Source organism: Phyllobates terribilis, unplaced genomic scaffold, assembly GCF_046119375.1.
Source record: "Phyllobates terribilis strain yellow unplaced genomic scaffold, ASM4611937v1 Scaffold_1__5_contigs__length_1240528914, whole genome shotgun sequence".
Lineage (NCBI taxonomy): Eukaryota > Metazoa > Chordata > Amphibia > Anura > Dendrobatidae > Phyllobates > Phyllobates terribilis.
This window is the reverse complement of record NW_027362761.1, coordinates 1,003,195,860-1,003,221,815: the sequence shown is the minus strand read 5'-3', so window position 1 is coordinate 1,003,221,815 and position 25,956 is coordinate 1,003,195,860. Positions and strand designations below refer to the sequence as shown.

General features: G+C 28.7%; 23 non-coding genes across 23 annotated transcripts; all 23 read right to left on the bottom strand.

Annotated features, from left to right (window-relative positions):
- Positions 1–947: 947 nt before the first annotated feature.
- On the bottom strand, positions 948–1,019 carry TRNAF-GAA (transfer RNA phenylalanine (anticodon GAA)). The gene has a single exon. It is a non-coding gene; the product is annotated as a tRNA-Phe (tRNA).
- A 402-nt stretch (positions 1,020–1,421) lies between these two features.
- On the bottom strand, positions 1,422–1,493 carry TRNAC-GCA (transfer RNA cysteine (anticodon GCA)). Its single transcript has one exon. It is a non-coding gene; the product is annotated as a tRNA-Cys (tRNA).
- A 402-nt stretch (positions 1,494–1,895) lies between these two features.
- On the bottom strand, positions 1,896–1,967 carry TRNAC-ACA (transfer RNA cysteine (anticodon ACA)). Its single transcript has one exon. It is a non-coding gene; the product is annotated as a tRNA-Cys (tRNA).
- Positions 1,968–5,692: 3,725 nt separating this feature from the next.
- On the bottom strand, positions 5,693–5,764 carry TRNAF-GAA (transfer RNA phenylalanine (anticodon GAA)). Its single transcript has one exon. It is a non-coding gene; the product is annotated as a tRNA-Phe (tRNA).
- Positions 5,765–8,543: 2,779 nt separating this feature from the next.
- TRNAF-GAA (transfer RNA phenylalanine (anticodon GAA)) lies at positions 8,544–8,615 on the bottom strand. Its single transcript has one exon. It is a non-coding gene; the product is annotated as a tRNA-Phe (tRNA).
- A 402-nt stretch (positions 8,616–9,017) lies between these two features.
- On the bottom strand, positions 9,018–9,089 carry TRNAC-GCA (transfer RNA cysteine (anticodon GCA)). Its single transcript has one exon. It is a non-coding gene; the product is annotated as a tRNA-Cys (tRNA).
- Positions 9,090–9,489: 400 nt separating this feature from the next.
- On the bottom strand, positions 9,490–9,561 carry TRNAC-ACA (transfer RNA cysteine (anticodon ACA)). Its single transcript has one exon. It is a non-coding gene; the product is annotated as a tRNA-Cys (tRNA).
- A 2,770-nt stretch (positions 9,562–12,331) lies between these two features.
- On the bottom strand, positions 12,332–12,403 carry TRNAC-GCA (transfer RNA cysteine (anticodon GCA)). The gene has a single exon. It is a non-coding gene; the product is annotated as a tRNA-Cys (tRNA).
- Positions 12,404–12,803: 400 nt separating this feature from the next.
- Positions 12,804–12,875, bottom strand: TRNAC-GCA (transfer RNA cysteine (anticodon GCA)). The gene has a single exon. It is a non-coding gene; the product is annotated as a tRNA-Cys (tRNA).
- Positions 12,876–13,752: 877 nt separating this feature from the next.
- TRNAC-GCA (transfer RNA cysteine (anticodon GCA)) lies at positions 13,753–13,824 on the bottom strand. The gene has a single exon. It is a non-coding gene; the product is annotated as a tRNA-Cys (tRNA).
- An 874-nt stretch (positions 13,825–14,698) lies between these two features.
- Positions 14,699–14,770, bottom strand: TRNAC-GCA (transfer RNA cysteine (anticodon GCA)). Its single transcript has one exon. It is a non-coding gene; the product is annotated as a tRNA-Cys (tRNA).
- A 403-nt stretch (positions 14,771–15,173) lies between these two features.
- On the bottom strand, positions 15,174–15,245 carry TRNAC-GCA (transfer RNA cysteine (anticodon GCA)). Its single transcript has one exon. It is a non-coding gene; the product is annotated as a tRNA-Cys (tRNA).
- Positions 15,246–15,643: 398 nt separating this feature from the next.
- On the bottom strand, positions 15,644–15,715 carry TRNAC-GCA (transfer RNA cysteine (anticodon GCA)). Its single transcript has one exon. It is a non-coding gene; the product is annotated as a tRNA-Cys (tRNA).
- A 404-nt stretch (positions 15,716–16,119) lies between these two features.
- Positions 16,120–16,191, bottom strand: TRNAC-GCA (transfer RNA cysteine (anticodon GCA)). Its single transcript has one exon. It is a non-coding gene; the product is annotated as a tRNA-Cys (tRNA).
- A 403-nt stretch (positions 16,192–16,594) lies between these two features.
- Positions 16,595–16,666, bottom strand: TRNAC-GCA (transfer RNA cysteine (anticodon GCA)). The gene has a single exon. It is a non-coding gene; the product is annotated as a tRNA-Cys (tRNA).
- Positions 16,667–17,540: 874 nt separating this feature from the next.
- TRNAC-GCA (transfer RNA cysteine (anticodon GCA)) lies at positions 17,541–17,612 on the bottom strand. The gene has a single exon. It is a non-coding gene; the product is annotated as a tRNA-Cys (tRNA).
- An 873-nt stretch (positions 17,613–18,485) lies between these two features.
- Positions 18,486–18,557, bottom strand: TRNAC-GCA (transfer RNA cysteine (anticodon GCA)). Its single transcript has one exon. It is a non-coding gene; the product is annotated as a tRNA-Cys (tRNA).
- A 1,351-nt stretch (positions 18,558–19,908) lies between these two features.
- TRNAC-GCA (transfer RNA cysteine (anticodon GCA)) lies at positions 19,909–19,980 on the bottom strand. The gene has a single exon. It is a non-coding gene; the product is annotated as a tRNA-Cys (tRNA).
- Positions 19,981–20,856: 876 nt separating this feature from the next.
- TRNAC-GCA (transfer RNA cysteine (anticodon GCA)) lies at positions 20,857–20,928 on the bottom strand. Its single transcript has one exon. It is a non-coding gene; the product is annotated as a tRNA-Cys (tRNA).
- Positions 20,929–21,802: 874 nt separating this feature from the next.
- Positions 21,803–21,874, bottom strand: TRNAC-GCA (transfer RNA cysteine (anticodon GCA)). Its single transcript has one exon. It is a non-coding gene; the product is annotated as a tRNA-Cys (tRNA).
- Positions 21,875–22,748: 874 nt separating this feature from the next.
- On the bottom strand, positions 22,749–22,820 carry TRNAC-GCA (transfer RNA cysteine (anticodon GCA)). Its single transcript has one exon. It is a non-coding gene; the product is annotated as a tRNA-Cys (tRNA).
- Positions 22,821–24,171: 1,351 nt separating this feature from the next.
- On the bottom strand, positions 24,172–24,243 carry TRNAC-GCA (transfer RNA cysteine (anticodon GCA)). The gene has a single exon. It is a non-coding gene; the product is annotated as a tRNA-Cys (tRNA).
- Positions 24,244–25,119: 876 nt separating this feature from the next.
- Positions 25,120–25,191, bottom strand: TRNAC-GCA (transfer RNA cysteine (anticodon GCA)). Its single transcript has one exon. It is a non-coding gene; the product is annotated as a tRNA-Cys (tRNA).
- Between the last annotated feature and the right edge of the window lie 765 nt (positions 25,192–25,956).

Genomic DNA, 25,956 nt, shown 5'->3' with positions numbered 1-25,956 from the left:
CTCGGAGTTGAACCAAGGACCTCTTGATCTGCAGTCAAATGCTGTGCCACTGAGCTATACCCCCAAAACTTAAGTAATGTACCCTCTTTTTTTTTTTTTTTTTTTAAATTACATTAAAGCCATAAGAACTTTACAAAGTTTTACATTGTGATTATTTTTTCTTTCCGATGCATTTTTCTTCTCTAAAAATCTTTAATGAATTCAAAAAGTACAGACAAATAATCAGGAATTTTTATTTTACAAGTCAATTCTTAGTTTTAGAGTCTTCCAAAGTGCTAAAAGTATCATCTTATAGATTTTTTACATTGACTTTTTACAGACAACGTTTTTCGACCTTTTGGCTGATTTTTTAAATAGATTTCATATGAAGAAAGCACATCAATATGCATTCAACGTTATATGCCTAAAATGTTTTAATGGATAAACAAGTAATAAAGCTAGAATTATTTGGTTTAAAAAGATTTATCTTCAGGGCGCACTTGGAGTTGAACCAAGGACCTCTTGATCTGCAGTCAAATGCTCTGCCACTGAGCTATACCCCCAAAACTTAAGTAATGCACCCTCTTTTTTTTTTTTTTTTTTAAATTACATTAAAGCTATAAGAACTTTACAAAGTTTTACATTGTGATTATTTTTTCTTTCCGATGCATTTTTCTTCTGTAAAAATCTTTAATGAATTCAAAAAGTACAGACAAATAATCAGGAATTTTTATTTTACAAGTCAATTCTTAGTTTTAGAGTCTTCCAAAGTGCTAAAAGTATCATCTTATAGATTTTTTACATTGACTTTTTACAGACAACGTTTTTCGACCTTTTGGCTGATTTTTTAAATAGATTTCATATGAAGAAAGCACATCAATATGCATTCAACGTTATATGCCTAAAATGTTTTAATTTATAAACAAGTAATAAAGCTAGAATTATTTGGTTTAAAAAGATTTATCTTCAGGGGGCACTCGGAGTTGAACCAACGACCTCTTGGTCTTCAGTCAAATGCTCTGCCACTGAGCTATACCCCCAAAACTAAAGTAATGCACACTTTTTTTTTTTTTTTGTTAAATTACATTAAAGCTATAAGAACTTTACAAAGTTTTACATTGTGATTATTTTTTCTTTCCGATGCATTTTTCTTCTTTAAAAATCTTTAATGAATTCAAAAAGTACAGACAAATAATCAGGAATTTTTATTTTACAAGTCAATTCTTAGTTTTAGAGTCTTCCAAAGTGCTAAAAGTATCATCTTATAGATTTTTAACATTGACTTTTTCAGACAACGTTTTTCGACCTTTTGGCTGATTTTTTAAATAGATTTCATATGAAGAAAGCACATCAATATGCATTCAACGTTATATGCCTAAAATGTTTTAATGGATAAACAAGTAATAAAGCTAGAATTATTTGGTTTAAAAAGATTTATCTTCAGGGGGCACTCGGAGTTGAACCAAGGACCTCTTGATCTGCAGTCAAATGCTCTGCCACTGAGCTATACCCCCAAAACTTAAGTAATGCACCCGCTTTTTTTTTTTTTTTAAATTACATTAAAGCTATAAGAACTTTACAAAGTTTTACATTGTGATTATTTTTTCTTTCCGATGCATTTTTCTTCTTTAAAAATCTTTAATGAATTCAAAAAGTACAGACAAATAATCAGGAATTTTTATTTTACAAGTCAATTCTTAGTTTTAGAGTCTTTCATAGTGCTAAAAGTATCATCTTATAGATTTTTTACATTAACTTTTTACAAACAACGTTTTTCGACCTTTTGGCTGATTTTTTAAATAGATTTCATATGAAGAAAGCACATCAATATGCATTCAACGTTATATGCCTAAAATGTTTTAATGGATAAACAAGTAATAAAGCTAGAATAATTTGGTTTAAAGAGATTTATCTTCAGGGGGCACTTGGAGTTGAACCAAGGACCTCTTGATCTGTAGTCAAATGCTCTGCCACTGAGATATACCCCCAAAACTTAAGTAATACACACTTTTTTTTTTTTTTTTTTAAATTACATTAAAGCTATAAGAACTTTACAAAGTTTTACATTGTGATTATTTTTTCTTTCCGATGCATTTTTCTTCTTTAAAAATCTTTAATGAATTCAAAAAGTGCAGACAAATAATCAGGAATTTTTATTTTACAAGTCAATTCTTAGTTTTAGAGTCTTCCAAAGTGCTAAAAGTATCATCTTATAGATTTTTTACATTGACTTTTTCAGACAACGTTTTTCGACCTTTTGGCTGATTTTTTAAATAGATTTCATATGAAGAAAGCACATCAATATGCATTCAACGTTATATGCCTAAAATGTTTTAATGGATAAACAAGTAATAAAGCTAGAATTATTTGGTTTAAAAAGATTTATCTGCAGGGGCACTCGGAGTTGAAAAAATGACCTCTTGATCTGCAGTCAAATGCTCTGCCACTGAGATATACCCCCAAAACTTCAGTAATGCACACTCTTTTTTTTTTTTTTTTTTAATTACATTAAAGCTATAAGAACTTTACAAAGTTTTACATTGTGATTATTTTTTCTTTCCGATGCATTTTTCTTCTCTAAAAATCTTTAATGAATTCAAAAAGTACAGACAAATAATCAGGAATTTTTATTTTACAAGTCAATTCTTAGTTTTAGAGTCTTCCAAAGTGCTAAAAGTATCATCTTATAGATTTTTTACATTGACTTTTTCAGACAACGTTTTTCGACCTTTTGGCTGATTTTTTAAATAGATTTCATATGAAGAAAGCACATCAATATGCATTCAACGTTATATGCCTAAAATGTTTTAATGGATAAACAAGTAATAAAGCTAGAATAATTTGGTTTAAAAAGATTTATCTTCAGGGGGCACTCGGAGTTGAACCAAGGACCTCTTGATCTGCAGTCAAATGCGCTGCCACTGAGCTATACCCCCAAAACTTAAGTAATGCACACTCTTTTTTTTTTTTTAAATTACATTAAAGCTATAAGAACTTTACAAAGTTTTACATTGTGAATAATTTTTCTTTCCGATGCATTTTTCTTCTCTAAAAATCTTTAATGAATTCAAAAAGTACAGACAAATAATCAGGAATTTTTATTTTACAAGTCAATTCTTAGTTTTAGAGTCTTCCAAAGTGCTAAAAGTATCATCTTATAGATTTTTTACATTGACTTTTTACAGACAACGTTTTTCGACCTTTTGGCAGATTTTTTAAATAGATTTCATATGAAGAAAGCACATCAATATGCATTCAACGTTATATGCCTAAAATGTTTTAATGGATAAACAAGTAATAAAGCTAGAATTACTTGGTTTAAAAAGATTTATCTTCAGGGCGCACTCGGAGTTGAACCAAGGACCTCTTGATCTGCAGTCAAATGCTCTGCCACTGAGATATACCCCCAAAACTTAAGCAATACACACTTTTTTTTTTTTTTTTTTAAATTACATTAAAGCTATAAGAACTTTACAAAGTTTTACATTGTGATTATTTTTTCTTTCCGATGCATTTTTCTTCTTTAAAAATCTTTAATGAATTCAAAAAGTGCAGACAAATAATCAGGAATTTTTATTTTACAAGTCAATTCTTAGTTTTAGAGTCTTCCAAAGTGCTAAAAGTATCATCTTATAGATTTTTTACATTGACTTTTTCAGACAACGTTTTTCGACCTTTTGGCTGATTTTTTAAATAGATTTCATATGAAGAAAGCACATCAATATGCATTCAACGTTATATGCCTAAAATGTTTTAATGGATAAACAAGTAATAAAGCTAGAATTATTTGGTTTAAAAAGATTTATCTTCAGGGGCACTCGGAGTTGAACCAATGACCTCTTGATCTGCAGTCAAATGCTCTGCCACTGAGATATACCCCCAAAACTTCAGTAATGCACACTCTTTTTTTTTTTTTTTTTAAATTACATTAAAGCTATAAGAACTTTACAAAGTTTTACATTGTGATTATTTTTTCTTTCCGATGCATTTTTCTTCTCTAAAAATCTTTAATGAATTCAAAAAGTACAGACAAATAATCAGGAATTTTTATTTTACAAGTCAATTCTTAGTTTTAGAGTCTTCCAAAGTGCTAAAAGTATCATCTTATAGATTTTTTACATTGACTTTTTCAGACAACGTTTTTCGACCTTTTGGCTGATTTTTTAAATAGATTTCATATGAAGAAAGCACATCAATATGCATTCAACGTTATATGCCTAAAATGTTTTAATGGATAAACAAGTAATAAAGCTAGAATAATTTGGTTTAAAAAGATTTATCTTCAGGGGGCACTCGGAGTTGAACCAAGGACCTCTTGATCTGCAGTCAAATGCGCTGCCACTGAGATATACCCCCAAAACTTAAGTAATGCACACTCTTTTTTTTTTTTTAAATTACATTAAAGCTATAAGAACTTTACAAAGTTTTACATTGTGATTAATTTTTCTTTCCGATGCATTTTTCTTCTCTAAAAATCTTTAATGAATTCAAAAAGTACAGACAAATAATCAGGAATTTTTATTTTACAAGTCAATTCTTAGTTTTAGAGTCTTCCAAAGTGCTAAAAGTATCATCTTATAGATTTTTTTACATTGACTTTTTACAGACAACGTTTTTCGACCTTTTGGCTGATTTTTTAAATAGATTTCATATGAAGAAAGCACATCAATATGTATTCAACGTTATATGCCTAAAATGTTTTAATGGATAAACAAGTAATAAAGCTAGAATTATTTGGTTTAAAAAGATTTGTCTTCAGGGTGCACTTGGAGTTGAACCAAGGACCTCTTGATCTGCAGTCAAATGCTCTGCCACTGAGCTATTCCCCCAAAACTTAAGTAATGCACACTCTTTTTTTTTTTTTTTTTTAAATTACATTAAAGCTATAAGAACTTTACAAAGTTTTACATTGTGATTCATTTTTCTTTCCGATGCATTTTTCTTCTCTAAAAATCTTTAATGAATTCAAAAAGTACAGACAAATAATCAGGAATTTTTATTTTACAAGTCAATTCTTAGTTTTAGAGTCTTCCAAAGTGCTAAAAGTATCATCTTATAGATTTTTTACATTGACTTTTTACAGACAACATTTTTCGACCTTTTGGCTGATTTTTTAAATAGATTTCATATGAAGAAAGCACATCAATATGCATTCAACGTTATATGCCTAAAATGTTTTAATGGATAAACAAGTAATAAAGCTAGAATTATTTGGTTTAAAAAGATTTATCTTCATGGGGCACTCGGAGTTGAACCAAGGACCTCTTGATCTGCAGTCAAATGCTCTGCCACTGAGCTATACCCCCAAAACTTAAGTAATGCATCCGCTTTTTTTTTTTTTTTTTTTTAAATTACATTAAAGCTATAAGAACTTTACAACGTTTTACATTGTGATTATTTTTTCTTTCCGATGCATTTTTCTTCTCTAAAAATCTTTAATGAATTCAAAAAGTACAGACAAATAATCAGGAATTTTTATTTTACAAGTCAATTCTTAGTTTTAGAGTCTTCCAAAGTGCTAAAAGTATCATCTTATAGATTTTTTACATTGACTTTTTACAGACAACGTTTTTCGACCTTTTGGCTGATTTTTTAAATAGATTTCATATGAAGAAAGCACATCAATATGCATTCAACGTTATATGCCTAAAATGTTTTAATTTATAAACAAGTAATAAAGCTAGAATTATTTGGTTTAAAAAGATTTATCTTCAGGGGGCACTCGGAGTTGAACCAACGACCTCTTGGTCTTCAGTCAAATGCTCTGCCACTGAGCTATACCCCCAAAACTAAAGTAATGCACACTTTTTTTTTTTTTTTGTTAAATTACATTAAAGCTATAAGAACTTTACAAAGTTTTACATTGTGATTATTTTTTCTTTCCGATGCATTTTTCTTCTTTAAAAATCTTTAATGAATTCAAAAAGTACAGACAAATAATCAGGAATTTTTATTTTACAAGTCAATTCTTAGTTTTAGAGTCTTCCAAAGTGCTAAAAGTATCATCTTATAGATTTTTAACATTGACTTTTTCAGACAACGTTTTTCGACCTTTTGGCTGATTTTTTAAATAGATTTCATATGAAGAAAGCACATCAATATGCATTCAACGTTATATGCCTAAAATGTTTTAATGGATAAACAAGTAATAAAGCTAGAATTATTTGGTTTAAAAAGATTTATCTTCAGGGCGCACTCGGAGTTGAACCAAGGACCTCTTGATCTGCAGTCAAATGCTCTGCCACTGAGATATACCCCCAAAACTTAAGCAATACACACTTTTTTTTTTTTTTTTTTAAATTACATTAAAGCTATAAGAACTTTACAAAGTTTTACATTGTGATTATTTTTTCTTTCCGATGCATTTTTCTTCTTTAAAAATCTTTAATGAATTCAAAAAGTGCAGACAAATAATCAGGAATTTTTATTTTACAAGTCAATTCTTAGTTTTAGAGTCTTCCAAAGTGCTAAAAGTATCATCTTATAGATTTTTTACATTGACTTTTTCAGACAACGTTTTTCGACCTTTTGGCTGATTTTTTAAATAGATTTCATATGAAGAAAGCACATCAATATGCATTCAACGTTATATGCCTAAAATGTTTTAATGGATAAACAAGTAATAAAGCTAGAATTATTTGGTTTAAAAAGATTTATCTTCAGGGGCACTCGGAGTTGAACCAATGACCTCTTGATCTGCAGTCAAATGCTCTGCCACTGAGATATACCCCCAAAACTTCAGTAATGCACACTCTTTTTTTTTTTTTTTTTAAATTACATTAAAGCTATAAGAACTTTACAAAGTTTTACATTGTGATTATTTTTTCTTTCCGATGCATTTTTCTTCTCTAAAAATCTTTAATGAATTCAAAAAGTACAGACAAATAATCAGGAATTTTTATTTTACAAGTCAATTCTTAGTTTTAGAGTCTTCCAAAGTGCTAAAAGTATCATCTTATAGATTTTTTACATTGACTTTTTCAGACAACGTTTTTCGACCTTTTGGCTGATTTTTTAAATAGATTTCATATGAAGAAAGCACATCAATATGCATTCAACGTTATATGCCTAAAATGTTTTAATGGATAAACAAGTAATAAAGCTAGAATAATTTGGTTTAAAAAGATTTATCTTCAGGGGGCACTCGGAGTTGAACCAAGGACCTCTTGATCTGCAGTCAAATGCGCTGCCACTGAGATATACCCCCAAAACTTAAGTAATGCACACTCTTTTTTTTTTTTTAAATTACATTAAAGCTATAAGAACTTTACAAAGTTTTACATTGTGATTAATTTTTCTTTCCGATGCATTTTTCTTCTCTAAAAATCTTTAATGAATTCAAAAAGTACAGACAAATAATCAGGAATTTTTATTTTACAAGTCAATTCTTAGTTTTAGAGTCTTCCAAAGTGCTAAAAGTATCATCTTATAGATTTTTTTACATTGACTTTTTACAGACAACGTTTTTCGACCTTTTGGCTGATTTTTTAAATAGATTTCATATGAAGAAAGCACATCAATATGTATTCAACGTTATATGCCTAAAATGTTTTAATGGATAAACAAGTAATAAAGCTAGAATTATTTGGTTTAAAAAGATTTGTCTTCAGGGTGCACTTGGAGTTGAACCAAGGACCTCTTGATCTGCAGTCAAATGCTCTGCCACTGAGCTATTCCCCCAAAACTTAAGTAATGCACACTCTTTTTTTTTTTTTTTTTTAAATTACATTAAAGCTATAAGAACTTTACAAAGTTTTACATTGTGATTCATTTTTCTTTCCGATGCATTTTTCTTCTCTAAAAATCTTTAATGAATTCAAAAAGTACAGACAAATAATCAGGAATTTTTATTTTACAAGTCAATTCTTAGTTTTAGAGTCTTCCAAAGTGCTAAAAGTATCATCTTATAGATTTTTTACATTGACTTTTTACAGACAACATTTTTCGACCTTTTGGCTGATTTTTTAAATAGATTTCATATGAAGAAAGCACATCAATATGCATTCAACGTTATATGCCTAAAATGTTTTAATGGATAAACAAGTAATAAAGCTAGAATTATTTGGTTTAAAAAGATTTATCTTCATGGGGCACTCGGAGTTGAACCAAGGACCTCTTGATCTGCAGTCAAATGCTCTGCCACTGAGCTATACCCCCAAAACTTAAGTAATGCATCCGCTTTTTTTTTTTTTTTTTTTTAAATTACATTAAAGCTATAAGAACTTTACAACGTTTTACATTGTGATTATTTTTTCTTTCCGATGCATTTTTCTTCTCTAAAAATCTTTAATGAATTCAAAAAGTACAGACAAATAATCAGGAATTTTTATTTTACAAGTCAATTCTTAGTTTTAGAGTCTTCCAAAGTGCTAAAAGTATCATCTTATAGATTTTTTACATTGACTTTTTACAGACAACGTTTTTCGACCTTTTGGCTGATTTTTTAAATAGATTTCATATGAAGAAAGCACATCAATATGCATTCAACGTTATATGCCTAAAATGTTTTAATTTATAAACAAGTAATAAAGCTAGAATTATTTGGTTTAAAAAGTTTTATCTTCAGGGGGCACTCGGAGTTGAACCAACGACCTCTTGGTCTTCAGTCAAATGCTCTGCCACTGAGCTATACCCCCAAAACTAAAGTAATGCACACTTTTTTTTTTTTTTTGTTAAATTACATTAAAGCTATAAGAACTTTACAAAGTTTTACATTGTGATTATTTTTTCTTTCCGATGCATTTTTCTTCTTTAAAAATCTTTAATGAATTCAAAAAGTACAGACAAATAATCAGGAATTTTTATTTTACAAGTCAATTCTTAGTTTTAGAGTCTTCCAAAGTGCTAAAAGTATCATCTTATAGATTTTTAACATTGACTTTTTCAGACAACGTTTTTCGACCTTTTGGCTGATTTTTTAAATAGATTTCATATGAAGAAAGCACATCAATATGCATTCAACGTTATATGCCTAAAATGTTTTAATGGATAAACAAGTAATAAAGCTAGAATTATTTGGTTTAAAAAGATTTATCTTCAGGGGGCACTCGGAGTTGAACCAAGGACCTCTTGATCTGCAGTCAAATGCTCTGCCACTGAGCTATACCCCCAAAACTTAAGTAATGCACACTTTTTTTTTTTTTTTAAATTACATTAAAGCTATAAGAACTTTACAAAGTTTTACATTGTGATTATTTTTTCTTTCCGATGCATTTTTCTTCTTTAAAAATCTTTAATGAATTCAAAAAGTACAGACAAATAATCAGGAATTTTTATTTTACAAGTCAATTCTTAGTTTTAGAGTCTTTCAAAGTGCTAAAAGTATCATCTTATAGATTTTTTACATTAACTTTTTACAAACAACGTTTTTCGACCTTTTGGCTGATTTTTTAAATAGATTTCATATGAAGAAAGCACATCAATATGCATTCAACGTTATATGCCTAAAATGTTTTAATGGATAAACAAGTAATAAAGCTAGAATAATTTGGTTTAAAGAGATTTATCTTCAGGGGGCACTTGGAGTTGAACCAAGGACCTCTTGATCTGTAGTCAAATGCTCTGCCACTGAGATATACCCCCAAAACTTAAGTAATACACACTTTTTTTTTTTTTTTTTTAAATTACATTAAAGCTATAAGAACTTTACAAAGTTTTACATTGTGATTATTTTTTCTTTCCGATGCATTTTTCTTCTTTAAAAATCTTTAATGAATTCAAAAAGTGCAGACAAATAATCAGGAATTTTTATTTTACAAGTCAATTCTTAGTTTTAGAGTCTTCCAAAGTGCTAAAAGTATCATCTTATAGATTTTTTACATTGACTTTTTCAGACAACGTTTTTCGACCTTTTGGCTGATTTTTTAAATAGATTTCATATGAAGAAAGCACATCAATATGCATTCAACGTTATATGCCTAAAATGTTTTAATGGATAAACAAGTAATAAAGCTAGAATTATTTGGTTTAAAAAGATTTATCTGCAGGGGCACTCGGAGTTGAAAAAATGACCTCTTGATCTGCAGTCAAATGCTCTGCCACTGAGATATACCCCCAAAACTTCAGTAATGCACACTCTTTTTTTTTTTTTTTTTTAATTACATTAAAGCTATAAGAACTTTACAAAGTTTTACATTGTGATTATTTTTTCTTTCCGATGCATTTTTCTTCTCTAAAAATCTTTAATGAATTCAAAAAGTACAGACAAATAATCAGGAATTTTTATTTTACAAGTCAATTCTTAGTTTTAGAGTCTTCCAAAGTGCTAAAAGTATCATCTTATAGATTTTTTACATTGACTTTTTCAGACAACGTTTTTCGACCTTTTGGCTGATTTTTTAAATAGATTTCATATGAAGAAAGCACATCAATATGCATTCAACGTTATATGCCTAAAATGTTTTAATGGATAAACAAGTAATAAAGCTAGAATAATTTGGTTTAAAAAGATTTATCTTCAGGGGGCACTCGGAGTTGAACCAAGGACCTCTTGATCTGCAGTCAAATGCGCTGCCACTGAGCTATACCCCCAAAACTTAAGTAATGGACACTCTTTTTTTTTTTTTAAATTACATTAAAGCTATAAGAACTTTACAAAGTTTTACATTGTGATTAATTTTTCTTTCCGATGCATTTTTCTTCTCTAAAAATCTTTAATGAATTCAAAAAGTACAGACAAATAATCAGGAATTTTTATTTTACAAGTCAATTCTTAGTTTTAGAGTCTTCCAAAGTGCTAAAAGTATCATCTTATAGATTTTTTACATTGACTTTTTACAGACAACGTTTTTCGACCTTTTGGCAGATTTTTTAAATAGATTTCATATGAAGAAAGCACATCAATATGCATTCAACGTTATATGCCTAAAATGTTTTAATGGATAAACAAGTAATAAAGCTAGAATTATTTGGTTTAAAAAGATTTATCTTCAGGGCGCACTCGGAGTTGAACCAAGGACCTCTTGATCTGCAGTCAAATGCTCTGCCACTGAGATATACCCCCAAAACTTAAGTAATACACACTTTTTTTTTTTTTTTTTTAAATTACATTAAAGCTATAAGAACTTTACAAAGTTTTACATTGTGATTATTTTTTCTTTCCGATGCATTTTTCTTCTTTAAAAATCTTTAATGAATTCAAAAAGTGCAGACAAATAATCAGGAATTTTTATTTTACAAGTCAATTCTTAGTTTTAGAGTCTTCCAAAGTGCTAAAAGTATCATCTTATAGATTTTTTACATTGACTTTTTCAGACAACGTTTTTCGACCTTTTGGCTGATTTTTTAAATAGATTTCATATGAAGAAAGCACATCAATATGCATTCAACGTTATATGCCTAAAATGTTTTAATGGATAAACAAGTAATAAAGCTAGAATTATTTGGTTTAAAAAGATTTATCTTCAGGGGCACTCGGAGTTGAACCAATGACCTCTTGATCTGCAGTCAAATGCTCTGCCACTGAGATATACCCCCAAAACTTCAGTAATGCACACTCTTTTTTTTTTTTTTTTTTAAATTACATTAAAGCTATAAGAACTTTACAAAGTTTTACATTGTGATTATTTTTTCTTTCCGATGCATTTTTCTTCTCTAAAAATCTTTAATGAATTCAAAAAGTACAGACAAATAATCAGGAATTTTTATTTTACAAGTCAATTCTTAGTTTTAGAGTCTTCCAAAGTGCTAAAAGTATCATCTTATAGATTTTTTACATTGACTTTTTACAGACAACGTTTTTCGACCTTTTGGCAGATTTTTTAAATAGATTTCATATGAAGAAAGCACATCAATATGCATTCAACGTTATATGCCTAAAATGTTTTAATGGATAAACAAGTAATAAAGCTAGAATTATTTGGTTTAAAAAGATTTATCTTCAGGGCGCACTCAGAGTTGAACCAAGGACCTCTTGTTCTGCAGTCAAATGCTCTGCCACTGAGCTATACCCCCAAAACTTAAGTAATACACACTTTTTTTTTTTTTTTTAAATTACATTAAAGCTATAAGAACTTTACAAAGTTTTACATTGTGATTATTTTTTCTTTCCGATGCATTTTTCTTCTTTAAAAATCTTTAATGAATTCAAAAAGTACAGACAAATAATCAGGAATTTTTATTTTACAAGTCAATTCTTAGTTTTAGAGTCTTCCAAAATGCTAAAAGTATCATCTTATAGATTTTTTACATTGACTTTTTCAGACAACGTTTTTCGACCTTTTGGCTGATTTTTTAAATAGATTTCATATGAAGAAAGCACATCAATATGCATTCAACGTTATATGCCTAAAATGTTTTAATGGATAAACAAGTAATAAAGCTAGAATTATTTGGTTTAAAAAGATTTATCTTCAGGGGGCACTCGGAGTTGAACCAAGGACCTCTTGATCTGCAGTCAAATGCTCTGCCACTGAGCTATACCCCCAAAACTTAAGTAATGCACACTCTTTTTTTTTTTTTAAATTACATTAAAGCTATAAGAACTTTACAAAGTTTTACATTGTGATTATTTTTTCTTTCCGATGCATTTTTCTTCTTTAAAAATCTTTAATGAATTCAAAAAGTACAGACAAATAATCAGGAATTTTTATTTTACAAGTCAATTCTTAGTTTTAGAGTCTTTCAAAGTGCTAAAAGTATCATCTTATAGATTTTTTACATTAACTTTTTACAAACAACGTTTTTCGACCTTTTGGCTGATTTTTTAAATAGATTTCATATGAAGAAAGCACATCAATATGCATTCAACGTTATATGCCTAAAATGTTTTAATGGATAAACAAGTAATAAAGCTAGAATAATTTGGTTTAAAGAGATTTATCTTCAGGGGGCACTTGGAGTTGAACCAAGGACCTCTTGATCTGCAGTCAAATGCTCTGCCACTGAGCTATACCCCCAAAACTTAAGCAATGCACACTCTTTTTTTTTTTTTTTAAATTACATTAAAGCTATAAGAACTTTACAAAGTTTTACATTGTGATTAATTTTTCTTTCCGATGCATTTTTCTTCTCTAAAAATCTTTAATGAATTCAAAAAGTACAGACAAATAATCAGGAATTTTTATTTTACAAGTCAATTCTTAGTTTTAGAGTCTTCCAAAGTGCTAAAAGTATCATCTTATAGATTTTTTACATTGACTTTTTACAGACAACGTTTTTCGACCTTTTGGCTGATTTTTTAAATAGATTTCATATGAAGAAAGCACATCAATATGCATTCAACGTTATATGCCTAAAATGTTTTAATGGATAAAGAAGTAATAAAGCTAGAATTATTTGGTTTAAAAAGATTTGTCTTCAGGGTGCACTTGGAGTTGAACCAAGAACCTCTTGATCTGCAGTCAAATGCTCTGCCACTGAGCTATACCCCCAAAACTTAAGTAATACACACTTTTTTTTTTTTTTTTTTTAAATTACATTAAAGCTATAAGAACTTTACAAAGTTTAACATTGTGATTATTTTTTCTTTCCGATGCATTTTTCTTCTTTAAAAATCTTTAATGAATTAAAAAAGTACAGACAAATAATAAGGAATTTTTATTTTACAAGTCAATTCTTAGTTTTAGAGTCTTCCAAAGTGCTAAAAGTATCATCTTATAGATTTTTTACATTGACTTTTTCAGACAACGTTTTTCGACCTTTTGGCTGATTTTTTAAATAGATTTCATATGAAGAAAGCACATCAATATGCATTCAACGTTATATGCCTAAAATGTTTTAATGGATAAACAAGTAATAAAGCTAGAATTATTTGGTTTAAAAAGATTTATCTTCAGGGGGCACTCAGAATTGAACCAAGGACCTCTTGATCTGCAGTCAAATGCTCTGCCACTGAGCTATACCCCCAAAACTTAAGTAATGCACACTCTTTTTTTTTTTTTTTTAAATTACATTAAAGCTATAAGAACTTTACAAAGTTTTACATTGTGATTATTTTTTCTTTCCGATGCATTTTTCTTCTTTAAAAATCTTTAATGAATTCAAAAAGTACAGACAAATAATCAGGAATTTTTATTTTACAAGTCAATTCTTAGTTTTAGAGTCTTCCAAAGTGCTAAAATATCATCTTATAGATTTTTTACATTGACTTTTTCAGACAACGTTTTTCGACCTTTTGGCTGATTTTTTAAATAGATTTCATATGAAGAAAGCACATCAATATGCATTCAACGTTATATGCCTAAAATGTTTTAATGGATAAACAAGTAATAAAGCTAGAATTATTTGGTTTAAAAAGATTTATCTTCAGGGGGCACTCGGAGTTGAACTAAGGACCTCTTGATCTGCAGTCAAATGCTCTGCCACTGAGATATACCCCCAAAACTTAAGTAATGCACACTCTTTTTTTTTTTTTTTTTAAATTACATTAAAGCTATAAGAACTTTACAAAGTTTTACATTGTGATTATTTTTTCTTTCCGATGCATTTTTCTTCTTTAAAAATCTTTAATGAATTCAAAAAGTACAGACAAATAATCAGGAATTTTTATTTTACAAGTCAATTCTTAGTTTTAGAGTCTTTCAAAGTGCTAAAAGTATCATCTTATAGATTTTTTACATTGACTTTTTACAGACGTTTTTCGACCTTTTGGCTGATTTTTTAAATAGATTTCATATGAAGAAAGCACATCAATATGCATTCAACGTTATATGCTTAAATGTTTTAATGGATAAACAAGTAATAAAGCTAGAATAATTTGGTTTAAAAAAAATTTATCTTCAGGGGGCACTCGGAGTTGAACCAAGGACCTCTTGATCTGCAGTCAAATGCTCTGCCACTGAGCTATACCCCCAAAACTTAAGTAATGCATCCTCTTTTTTTCTTTTTTTTTTAATTACATTAAAGCTATAAGAACTTTACAAAGTTTTACATTGTGATTATTTTTTCTTTCCGATGCATTTTTCTTCTCTAAAAATCTTTAATGAATTCAAAAAGTACAGACAAATAATCAGGAATTTTTATTTTACAAGTCAATTCTTAGTTTTAGAGTCTTCCAAAGTGCTAAAAGTATCATCTTATAGATTTTTTACATTGACTTTTTACAGACAACGTTTTTCGACCTTTTGGCTGATTTTTTAAATAGATTTCATATGAAGAAAGCACATCAATATGCATTCAACGTTATATGCCTAAAATGTTTAATGGATTAACAAGTATTAAAGCTAGAATTATTTGGTTTAAAAAGATTTATCTTCAGGGGGCACTCGGAGTTGAACCAAGGACCTCTTGATCTGCAGTCAAATGCTCTGCCACTGAGCTATACCCCCAAAACTTAAGTAATGCACACTCTTTTTTTTTTTAAATTACATTAAAGCTATAAGAACTTTACAAAGTTTTACATTGTGATTATTTTTTCTTTCCGATGCATTTTTCTTCTCTAAAAATCTTTAATGAATTCAAAAAGTACAGACAAATAATCAGGAATTTTTATTTTACAAGTCAATTCTTAGTTTTAGAGTCTTCCAAAGTGCTAAAAGTATCATCTTATAGATTTTTTACATTGACTTTTTACAGACAACGTTTTTCGACCTTTTGGCTGATTTTTTAAATAGATTTCATATGAAGAAAGCACATCAATATGCATTCAACGTTATATGCCTAAAATGTTTTAATGGATAAACAAGTAATAAAGCTAGAATAATTTGGTTTAAAAAGATTTATCTTCAGGGGGCACTCGGGGTTGAACCAAGGACCTCTTGATCTGCAGTCAAATGCTCTGCCACTGAGCTATACCCCCAAAACTTAAGTAATGCACACTTTTTTTTTTTTTTTTTTTAAATTACATTAAAGCTATAAGAACTTTACAAAGTTTTACATTGTGATTATTTTTTCTTTCCGATGCATTTTTCTTCTTTAAAAATCTTTAATGAATTCAAAAAGTACAGACAAATAATCAGGAATTTTTATTTTACAAGTCAATTCTTAGTTTTAGAGTCTTCCAAAGTGCTAAAAGTATCATCTTATAGATTTTTTACATTGACTTTTTACAGACAACGTTTTTCGACCTTTTGGCTGATTTTTTAAATAGATTTCATATGAAGAAAGCACATCAATATGCATTCAACGTTATATGCCTAAAATGTTTTAATGGATAAACAAGTAATAAAGCTAGAATAATTTGGTTTAAAAAGATTTATCTTCAGGGGGCACTTGGGGTTGAACCAAGGACCTCTTGATTTGCAGTCAAATGCTCTGCCACTGAGCTATACCCCCAAAACTTAAGTAATGCACACTTTTTTTTTTTTTTTTTTAAATTACATTAAAGCTATAAGAACTTTACAAAGTTTTACATTGTGATTATTTTTTCTTTCCGATGCATTTTTCTTCTTTAAAAATCTTTAATGAATTCAAAAAGTACAGACAAATAATCAGGAATTTTTATTTTACAAGTCAATTCTTAGTTTTAGAGTCTTCCAAAGTGCTAAAAGTATCATCTTATAGATTTTTTACATTGACTTTTTACAGACAACGTTTTTCGACCTTTTGGCTGATTTTTTAAATAGATTTCATATGAAGAAAGCACATCAATATGCATTCAACGTTATATGCCTAAAATGTTTTAATAGATAAACAAGTAATAAAGCTAGAATAATTTGGTTTAAAAAGATTTATCTTCAGGGGGCACTCGGGGTTGAACCAAGGACCTCTTGATCTGCAGTCAAATGCTCTGCCACTGAGCTATACCCCCAAAACTTAAGTAATGCAAACTTTTTTTTTTTTTTTTTTAAATTACATTAAAGCTATAAGAACTTTACAAAGTTTTACATTGTGATTATTTTTTCTTTCCGATGCATTTTTCTTCTTTAAAAATCTTTAATGAATTCAAAAAGTACAGACAAATAATCAGGAATTTTTATTTTACAAGTCAATTCTTAGTTTTAGAGTCTTCCAAAGTGCTAAAAGTATCATCTTATAGATTTTTTACATTGACTTTTTACAGACAACGTTTTTCGACCTTTTGGCTGATTTTTTAAATAGATTTCATATGAAGAAAGCACATCAATATGCATTCAACGTTATATGCCTAAAATGTTTTAATGGATAAACAAGTATTAAAGCTAGAATTATTTGGTTTAAAAAGATTTATCTTCAGGGGGCACTCGCAGTTGAACCAAGGACCTCTTGATCTGCAGTCAAATGCTCTGCCACTGAGCTATACCCCCAAAACTTAAGTAATGCACATTCTTTTTTTTTTTTAAATTACATTAAAGCTATAAGAACTTTACAAAGTTTTACATTGTGATTATTTTTTCTTTCCGATGCATTTTTCTTCTCTAAAAATCTTTAATGAATTCAAAAAGTACAGACAAATAATCAGGAATTTTTATTTTACAAGTCAATTCTTAGTTTTAGAGTCTTCCAAAGTGCTAAAAGTATCATCTTATAGATTTTTTACATTGACTTTTTACAGACAACGTTTTTCGACCTTTTGGCTGATTTTTTAAATAGATTTCATATGAAGAAAGCACATCAATATGCATTCAACGTTATATGCCTAAAATGTTTTAATGGATAAACAAGTAATAAAGCTAGAATAATTTGGTTTAAAAAGATTTATCTTCAGGGGGCACTCGGGGTTGAACCAAGGACCTCTTGATCTGCAGTCAAATGCTCTGCCACTGAGCTATACCCCCAAAACTTAAGTAATGCACACTTTTTTTTTTTTTTTTTAAATTACATTAAAGCTATAAGAACTTTACAAAGTTTAACATTGTGATTATTTTTTCTTTCCGATGCATTTTTCTTCTTTAGAAATCTTTAATGAATTCAAAAAGTACAGACAAATAATCAGGAATTTTTATTTTACAAGTCAATTCTTAGTTTTAGAGTCTTCCAAAGTGCTAAAAGTATCATCTTATAGATTTTTTACATTGACTTTTTACAGACAACGTTTTTCGACCTTTTGGCTGATTTTTTAAATAGATTTCATATGAAGAAAGCACATCAATATGCATTCAACGTTATATGCCTAAAATGTTTTAATGGATAAACAAGTATTAAAGCTAGAATTATTTGGTTTAAAAAGATTTATCTTCAGGGGGCACTCGCAGTTGAACCAAGGACCTCTTGATCTGCAGTCAAATGCTCTGCCACTGAGCTATACCCCCAAAACTTAAGTAACGCACACTCTTTTTTTTTTTTAAATTACATTAAAGCTATAAGAACTTTACAAAGTTTTACATTGTGATTATTTTTTCTTTCCGATGCATTTTTCTTCTCTAAAAATCTTTAATGAATTCAAAAAGTACAGACAAATAATCAGGAATTTTTATTTTACAAGTCAATTCTTAGTTTTAGAGTCTTCCAAAGTGCTAAAAGTATCATCTTATAGATTTTTTACATTGACTTTTTACAGACAACGTTTTTCGACCTTTTGGCTGATTTTTTAAATAGATTTCATATGAAGAAAGCACATCAATATGCATTTAACGTTATATGCCTAAAATGTTTTAATGGATAAACAAGTAATAAAGCTAGAATAATTTGGTTTAAAAAGATTTATCTTCAGGGGGCACTCGGGGTTGAACCAAGGACCTCTTGATCTGCAGTCAAATGCTCTGCCACTGAGCTATACCCCCAAACCTTAAGTAATGCACACTTTTTTTTTTTTTTTTTTAAATTACATTAAAGCTATAAGAACTTTACAAAGTTTTACATTGTGATTATTTTTTCTTTCCGATGCATTTTTCTTCTTTAAAAATCTTTAATGAATTCAAAAAGTACAGACAAATAATCAGGAATTTTTATTTTACAAGTCAATTCTTAGTTTTAGAGTCTTCCAAAGTGCTAAAAGTATCATCTTATAGATTTTTTACATTGACTTTTTACAGACAACGTTTTTCGACCTTTTGGCTGATTTTTTAAATAGATTTCATATGAAGAAAGCACATCAATATGCATTCAACGTTATATGCCTAAAATGTTTTAATGGATAAACAAGTATTAAAGCTAGAATTATTTGGTTTAAAAAGATTTATCTTCAGGGGGCACTCGCAGTTGAACCAAGGACCTCTTGATCTGCAGTCAAATGCTCTGCCACTGAGCTATACCCCCAAAACTTAAGTAATGCACACTCTTTTTTTTTTTTAAATTACATTAAAGCTATAAGAACTTTACAAAGTTTTACATTGTGATTATTTTTTCTTTCCGATGCATTTTTCTTCTCTAAAAATCTTTAATGAATTCAAAAAGTACAGACAAATAATCAGGAATTTTTATTTTACAAGTCAATTCTTAGTTTTAGAGTCTTCCAAAGTGCTAAAAGTATCATCTTATAGATTTTTTACATTGACTTTTTACAGACAACGTTTTTCGACCTTTTGGCTGATTTTTTAAATAGATTTCATATGAAGAAAGCACATCAATATGCATTCAACGTTATATGCCTAAAATGTTTTAATGGATAAACAAGTAATAAAGCTAGAATAATTTGGTTTAAAAAGATTTGTCTTCAGGGTGCACTTGGAGTTGAACCAAGGACCTCTTGATCTGCAGTCAAATGCTCTGCCACTGAGCTATTCCCCCAAAACTTAAGTAATGCACACTCTTTTTTTTTTTTTTTTTTAAATTACATTAAAGCTATAAGAACTTTACAAAGTTTTACATTGTGATTCATTTTTCTTTCCGATGCATTTTTCTTCTCTAAAAATCTTTAATGAATTCAAAAAGTACAGACAAATAATCAGGAATTTTTATTTTACAAGTCAATTCTTAGTTTTAGAGTCTTTCAAAGTGCTAAAAGTATCATCTTATAGATTTTTTACATTAACTTTTTACAAACAACGTTTTTCGACCTTTTGGCTGATTTTTTAAATAGATTTCATATGAAGAAAGCACATCAATATGCATTCAACGTTATATGCCTAAAATGTTTTAATGGATAAACAAGTAATAAAGCTAGAATAATTTGGTTTAAAGAGATTTATCTTCAGGGGGCACTTGGAGTTGAACCAAGGACCTCTTGATCTGCAGTCAAATGCTCTGCCACTGAGCTATACCCCCAAAACTTAAGCAATGCACACTCTTTTTTTTTTTTTTAAATTACATTAAAGCTATAAGAACTTTACAAAGTTTTACATTGTGATTAATTTTTCTTTCCGATGCATTTTTCTTCTCTAAAAATCTTTAATGAATTCAAAAAGTACAGACAAATAATCAGGAATTTTTATTTTACAAGTCAATTCTTAGTTTTAGAGTCTTCCAAAGTGCTAAAAGTATCATCTTATAGATTTTTTACATTGACTTTTTACAGACAACGTTTTTCGACCTTTTGGCTGATTTTTTAAATAGATTTCATATGAAGAAAGCACATCAATATGCATTCAACGTTATATGCCTAAAATGTTTTAATGGATAAAGAAGTAATAAAGCTAGAATTATTTGGTTTAAAAAGATTTGTCTTCAGGGTGCACTTGGAGTTGAACCAAGAACCTCTTGATCTGCAGTCAAATGCTCTGCCACTGAGCTATACCCCCAAAACTTAAGTAATACACACTTTTTTTTTTTTTTTTTTTAAATTACATTAAAGCTATAAGAACTTTACAAAGTTTAACATTGTGATTATTTTTTCTTTCCGATGCATTTTTCTTCTTTAAAAATCTTTAATGAATTAAAAAAGTACAGACAAATAATAAGGAATTTTTATTTTACAAGTCAATTCTTAGTTTTAGAGTCTTCCAAAGTGCTAAAAGTATCATCTTATAGATTTTTTACATTGACTTTTTCAGACAACGTTTTTCGACCTTTTGGCTGATTTTTTAAATAGATTTCATATGAAGAAAGCACATCAATATGCATTCAACGTTATATGCCTAAAATGTTTTAATGGATAAACAAGTAATAAAGCTAGAATTATTTGGTTTAAAAAGATTTATCTTCAGGGGGCACTCAGAATTGAACCAAGGACCTCTTGATCTGCAGTCAAATGCTCTGCCACTGAGCTATACCCCCAAAACTTAAGTAATGCACACTCTTTTTTTTTTTTTTTTTAAATTACATTAAAGCTATAAGAACTTTACCAAGTTTTACATTGTGATTATTTTTTCTTTCCGATGCATTTTTCTTCTTTAAAAATCTTTAATGAATTCAAAAAGTACAGACAAATAATCAGGAATTTTTATTTTACAAGTCAATTCTTAGTTTTAGAGTCTTCCAAAGTGCTAAAATATCATCTTATAGATTTTTTACATTGACTTTTTCAGACAACGTTTTTCGACCTTTTGGCTGATTTTTTAAATAGATTTCATATGAAGAAAGCACATCAATATGCATTCAACGTTATATGCCTAAAATGTTTTAATGGATAAACAAGTAATAAAGCTAGAATTATTTGGTTTAAAAAGATTTATCTTCAGGGGGCACTCGGAGTTGAACTAAGGACCTCTTGATCTGCAGTCAAATGCTCTGCCACTGAGATATACCCCCAAAACTTAAGTAATGCACACTCTTTTTTTTTTTTTTTTTAAATTACATTAAAGCTATAAGAACTTTACAAAGTTTTACATTGTGATTATTTTTTCTTTCCGATGCATTTTTCTTCTTTAAAAATCTTTAATGAATTCAAAAAGTACAGACAAATAATCAGGAATTTTTATTTTACAAGTCAATTCTTAGTTTTAGAGTCTTTCAAAGTGCTAAAAGTATCATCTTATAGATTTTTTACATTGACTTTTTACAGACGTTTTTCGACCTTTTGGCTGATTTTTTAAATACATTTCATATGAAGAAAGCACATCAATATGCATTCAACGTTATATGCTTAAATGTTTTAATGGATAAACAAGTAATAAAGCTAGAATAATTTGGTTTAAAAAGATTTATCTTCAGGGGGCACTCGGAGTTGAACCAAGGACCTCTTGATCTGCAGTCAAATGCTCTGCCACTGAGCTATACCCCCAAAACTTAAGTAATGCATCCTCTTTTTTTCTTTTTTTTTTAATTACATTAAAGCTATAAGAACTTTACAAAGTTTAACATTGTGATTATTTTTTCTTTCCGATGCATTTTTCTTCTTTAGAAATCTTTAATGAATTCAAAAAGTACAGACAAATAATCAGGAATTTTTATTTTACAAGTCAATTCTTAGTTTTAGAGTCTTCCAAAGTGCTAAAAGTATCATCTTGTAGATTTTTTACATTGACTTTTTACAGACAACGTTTTTCGACCTTTTGGCTGATTTTTTAAATAGATTTCATATGAAGAAAGCACATCAATATGCATTCAACGTTATATGCCTAAAATGTTTTAATGGATAAACAAGTATTAAAGCTAGAATTATTTGGTTTAAAAAGATTTATCTTCAGGGGGCACTCGCAGTTGAACCAAGGACCTCTTGATCTGCAGTCAAATGCTCTGCCACTGAGCTATACCCCCAAAACTTAAGTAATGCACACTCTTTTTTTTTTTAAATTACATTAAAGCTATAAGAACTTTACAAAGTTTTACATTGTGATTATTTTTTCTTTCCGATGCATTTTTCTTCTCTAAAAATCTTTAATGAATTCAAAAAGTACAGACAAATAATCAGGAATTTTTATTTTACAAGTCAATTCTTAGTTTTAGAGTCTTCCAAAGTGCTAAAAGTATCATCTTATAGATTTTTTACATTGACTTTTTACAGACAACGTTTTTCGACCTTTTGGCTGATTTTTTAAATAGATTTCATATGAAGAAAGCACATCAATATGCATTTAACGTTATATGCCTAAAATGTTTTAATGGATAAACAAGTAATAAAGCTAGAATAATTTGGTTTAAAAAGATTTATCTTCAGGGGGCACTCGGGGTTGAACCAAGGACCTCTTGATCTGCAGTCAAATGCTCTGCCACTGAGCTATACCCCCAAACCTTAAGTAATGCACACTTTTTTTTTTTTTTTTTTAAATTACATTAAAGCTATAAGAACTTTACAAAGTTTTACATTGTGATTATTTTTTCTTTCCGATGCATTTTTCTTCTTTAAAAATCTTTAATGAATTCAAAAAGTACAGACAAATAATCAGGAATTTTTATTTTACAAGTCAATTCTTAGTTTTAGAGTCTTCCAAAGTGCTAAAAGTATCATCTTATAGATTTTTTACATTGACTTTTTACAGACAACGTTTTTCGACCTTTTGGCTGATTTTTTAAATAGATTTCATATGAAGAAAGCACATCAATATGCATTCAACGTTATATGCCTAAAATGTTTTAATGGATAAACAAGTATTAAAGCTAGAATTATTTGGTTTAAAAAGATTTATCTTCAGGGGGCACTCGCAGTTGAACCAAGGACCTCTTGATCTGCAGTCAAATGCTCTGCCACTGAGCTATACCCCCAAAACTTAAGTAATGCACACTCTTTTTTTTTTTTAAATTACATTAAAGCTATAAGAACTTTACAAAGTTTTACATTGTGATTATTTTTTCTTTCCGATGCATTTTTCTTCTCTAAAAATCTTTAATGAATTCAAAAAGTACAGACAAATAATCAGGAATTTTTATTTTACAAGTCAATTCTTAGTTTTAGAGTCTTCCAAAGTGCTAAAAGTATCATCTTATAGATTTTTTACATTGACTTTTTACAGACAACGTTTTTCGACCTTTTGGCTGATTTTTTAAATAGATTTCATATGAAGAAAGCACATCAATATGCATTCAACGTTATATGCCTAAAATGTTTTAATGGATAAACAAGTAATAAAGCTAGAATAATTTGGTTTAAAAAGATTTGTCTTCAGGGTGCACTTGGAGTTGAACCAAGGACCTCTTGATCTGCAGTCAAATGCTCTGCCACTGAGCTATTCCCCCAAAACTTAAGTAATGCACACTCTTTTTTTTTTTTTTTTTTAAATTACATTAAAGCTATAAGAACTTTACAAAGTTTTACATTGTGATTCATTTTTCTTTCCGATGCATTTTTCTTCTCTAAAAATCTTTAATGAATTCAAAAAGTACAGACAAATAATCAGGAATTTTTATTTTACAAGTCAATTCTTAGTTTTAGAGTCTTTCAAAGTGCTAAAAGTATCATCTTATAGATTTTTTACATTAACTTTTTACAAACAACGTTTTTCGACCTTTTGGCTGATTTTTTAAATAGATTTCATATGAAGAAAGCACATCAATATGCATTCAACGTTATATGCCTAAAATGTTTTAATGGATAAACAAGTAATAAAGCTAGAATAATTTGGTTTAAAGAGATTTATCTTCAGGGGGCACTTGGAGTTGAACCAAGGACCTCTTGATCTGCAGTCAAATGCTCTGCCACTGAGCTATACCCCCAAAACTTAAGCAATGCACACTCTTTTTTTTTTTTTTAAATTACATTAAAGCTATAAGAACTTTACAAAGTTTTACATTGTGATTAATTTTTCTTTCCGATGCATTTTTCTTCTCTAAAAATCTTTAATGAATTCAAAAAGTACAGACAAATAATCAGGAATTTTTATTTTACAAGTCAATTCTTAGTTTTAGAGTCTTCCAAAGTGCTAAAAGTATCATCTTATAGATTTTTTACATTGACTTTTTACAGACAACGTTTTTCGACCTTTTGGCTGATTTTTTAAATAGATTTCATATGAAGAAAGCACATCAATATGCATTCAACGTTATATGCCTAAAATGTTTTAATGGATAAAGAAGTAATAAAGCTAGAATTATTTGGTTTAAAAAGATTTGTCTTCAGGGTGCACTTGGAGTTGAACCAAGAACCTCTTGATCTGCAGTCAAATGCTCTGCCACTGAGCTATACCCCCAAAACTTAAGTAATACACACTTTTTTTTTTTTTTTTTTTAAATTACATTAAAGCTATAAGAACTTTACAAAGTTTAACATTGTGATTATTTTTTCTTTCCGATGCATTTTTCTTCTTTAAAAATCTTTAATGAATTAAAAAAGTACAGACAAATAATAAGGAATTTTTATTTTACAAGTCAATTCTTAGTTTTAGAGTCTTCCAAAGTGCTAAAAGTATCATCTTATAGATTTTTTACATTGACTTTTTCAGACAACGTTTTTCGACCTTTTGGCTGATTTTTTAAATAGATTTCATATGAAGAAAGCACATCAATATGCATTCAACGTTATATGCCTAAAATGTTTTAATGGATAAACAAGTAATAAAGCTAGAATTATTTGGTTTAAAAAGATTTATCTTCAGGGGGCACTCAGAATTGAACCAAGGACCTCTTGATCTGCAGTCAAATGCTCTGCCACTGAGCTATACCCCCAAAACTTAAGTAATGCACACTCTTTTTTTTTTTTTTTTTAAATTACATTAAAGCTATAAGAACTTTACCAAGTTTTACATTGTGATTATTTTTTCTTTCCGATGCATTTTTCTTCTTTAAAAATCTTTAATGAATTCAAAAAGTACAGACAAATAATCAGGAATTTTTATTTTACAAGTCAATTCTTAGTTTTAGAGTCTTCCAAAGTGCTAAAATATCATCTTATAGATTTTTTACATTGACTTTTTCAGACAACGTTTTTCGACCTTTTGGCTGATTTTTTAAATAGATTTCATATGAAGAAAGCACATCAATATGCATTCAACGTTATATGCCTAAAATGTTTTAATGGATAAACAAGTAATAAAGCTAGAATTATTTGGTTTAAAAAGATTTATCTTCAGGGGGCACTCGGAGTTGAACTAAGGACCTCTTGATCTGCAGTCAAATGCTCTGCCACTGAGATATACCCCCAAAACTTAAGTAATGCACACTCTTTTTTTTTTTTTTTTTAAATTACATTAAAGCTATAAGAACTTTACAAAGTTTTACATTGTGATTATTTTTTCTTTCCGATGCATTTTTCTTCTTTAAAAATCTTTAATGAATTCAAAAAGTACAGACAAATAATCAGGAATTTTTATTTTACAAGTCAATTCTTAGTTTTAGAGTCTTTCAAAGTGCTAAAAGTATCATCTTATAGATTTTTTACATTGACTTTTTACAGACGTTTTTCGACCTTTTGGCTGATTTTTTAAATACATT